At 33.8% G+C, this 2,611-nt stretch overlaps 1 protein-coding gene across 4 annotated transcripts in view; it reads right to left on the bottom strand.

Annotated features, from left to right (window-relative positions):
- LOC117117839 (metabotropic glutamate receptor 4-like) overlaps window positions 1-2,611 on the bottom strand; it is a 41,366-nt gene that overhangs the window by 25,263 nt on the left and 13,492 nt on the right. The window contains exon 1 of one of the 4 annotated variants that reach the window (XM_033262313.1): window positions 1,661-1,885. The exons of the other annotated variants lie outside the window; for them this stretch is intronic. The gene's annotated coding sequence lies outside the window, so the exon portion shown is untranslated. Of the gene's footprint in view, window positions 1-1,660; window positions 1,886-2,611 lie in introns of those variants that run through there. 4 annotated transcript variants of the gene reach the window in all.

Raw genomic sequence — 2,611 nt, 5'->3', positions numbered from 1 at the left:
ATATATATATATATATATGTATTTATTGAAAAGCATGGTATTATACATTATGACATTACATTATGTTTTCTTCCAAGTGTTTTAGAATGGATTAATGTATGATGTTACTGATTCATTATAAACCATTTTTCGGTAGCCACACAACAGGTCCTGTGCTCGTCTTACCAAAATATCAATTTAATTAGAAGAAAATTACGAACTGCAACGTCCTACTAACATTACTGGGATCCACTATGGAGCACGGTACACAAAACACCGACTTTTGATGTGTATTGTTGACGTTTGTGTAATGTAATCTCTAAATAAACTGTACTAAAATCGCTATATATTTTTAAAGCACAGTAAAAATATTTTTAGTTTGGTATGCCGAAAACCTTGGTCTTTGATGCCTAATAGAATCCCTATAGTTAAGACCGGCACTCAACAGGGGTCAAGTTGGAAGAGCTACATCCGGCAGATCCGGTTTTAATGAGTTTTCTTAAGACCTCTAACAATATTTTGCTTTGCAGGGGTATAAACATTATGATTGCACTGACTTCTGGAAGATAGTTACAATAGTAAAAACTTGCAAAAGCATGCAAATATCATCATGAATTTGAAGGAGATCGTTTATTTCGGGAGATTTTTGCGTGTTCGCAGCAGTGTAGAAGGCCTTCCAGCCGATTTCCAGGAGACTCCATTTGGGGACTCTGCAGGAGACTTGGGACTCCTGGGCACTAAATGTGGTCCTTATATTAATTTAAAAAGAGTAGGCCTACAATACCTATGTTTCAAAATGTATGTACAATTACTGTATGCTGTTAGTTATTTTAATAAAACATTTCTTGGTAGCCGTGTCATCAACTGGTCTTTCCATTAAGATATTACTAACATTTCCACTAATATTATCGTTATTCAATATACTGTACACAAAACATTGTAAATAAAACAGTGTATTGGCTAATATCTCTATGTGTAAGTCATATATATAACACAAATTATTACAGAAAAAATTGCATTACCGTCACTATTTATTTTATAGTGGTCTTTAGTAGTTGAGAAAATATTCAATTGGGTCTACCAAAACCACGGTCTTTGGTCTCTAATTAAAGGCAATCTTTAATATTGGAGGGAACAGCTAATGATAAAAGAAAGGCATTCAACTGGGGCCACAGAAAAGTGGTCTTTAATTGGAGGTGGTCTTTAATTAGAGGGGTCTTTAATTGGAGGGAGACCTGTAAAATAATAATACGTCAAAAACACTGGTGCAAACGATTGATTCTCCCGAAACCCCACTGAGGACCATACGCAGCGCAAGCTTCGGAAAAAAAAGGACCCGAAGTTGCTACTGCAATCGGTAACCAACACAGTAATGAGTTGACATGCAATAGTCGTGATAAGGTCATCTACATTGTATATACTCATTTGAATAGTGTGGATGCCCCCTATGTGATGACAGACAAAGTTGATAAAGCAGTTTTACCTAAGAACACAGAACAAGCGATCAGTCTTGGACACGATGCTATCGATTGGCAGCGAGGCTTAAAGATTTACTGTCACTGCACAGGCTTCCAAATTAAAAACAAAAGATGAATAGAAAACATTCTAATGTTGGCCTAGTTAACTTACATATGAAAAACATATACACGACAAAATACTTTTATTTAAATGTAGGCCTTACCTAATGAAACGGAGGGAAGAAAGATAAGTTTAATCACAATCATGTAGAATATTATGACGTCACTGATGACCAAATATTTGACTTGTGTTGAAAAATAGCAAACGTAGATATTTCTAATTGTTATCACGAGTACATAGTACGATGTATTACGACGCAATTCTTCAGTTGATGAAAAATAATTCCTGATAAAGTAGGTCTATTAAGCCAAGTTAAAAGGAAGTCATGTTCCAGTGATTTCAAAGACGCTAATAGGAAGTATACCAGGAATCATACAGTTAACCTTGTAGCGTTCCGCATCCTCCCACAAGTTATTTTCAAGGCTAATCATATATTGCAAATAATATTCCAATTCAGAGGGCTTCAGTAAAGATGGGATTACAATATTATTTTGATTTCTCAAAAAAGTACATCAAGATTCAATTTCACTGTTCCCTGATTATTTTATTGCCAAAAAAACAAAAAAAAAAACAAAAAAAAAACACCGAAATTCTGTTTGGGTGCAACCCACTTCAATACATACAGATACAAAAATATTTACAAACATCGAAAATATAACAAGAATAGCAAAAACGTAACCAATAAAAATGAAAAAAAAAACCAAACATATGGCCTATGTATATATATAAATGCAGTTTAAAGAGACAAGTAATAAACATTAATTTAAACATTTCAGTTATAGTATCTTATGGCAAAAGGTATGAATGAGTTGAGAAATTGTAAGGTACAGCATTTAGCAGACATAATCTCTTTCATAGCCATTTAATTTCATTAAAGATTGGGTGGTTTCTATCTTTTAATATTGCGATGGTTTCTTTTCAGAATAATCTCGCAAATTTATACAGAAGGCCTTAATATTAATCACTCTGCATGCAAACCTTCTATCAAAATTCATCTTCTTAAATGATATTGGCTATGTTCACACACGGCTGCTAACGGTTAGCAATATCCGGA

Source organism: Anneissia japonica, unplaced genomic scaffold, assembly GCF_011630105.1.
Source record: "Anneissia japonica isolate Jap-2015-1 unplaced genomic scaffold, ASM1163010v1 scaffold288248_len282104_cov177, whole genome shotgun sequence".
Taxonomy (NCBI): Eukaryota; Metazoa; Echinodermata; class Crinoidea; order Comatulida; family Comatulidae; genus Anneissia; species Anneissia japonica.
This window is presented reverse-complemented; position numbering and strand designations above follow the sequence as displayed.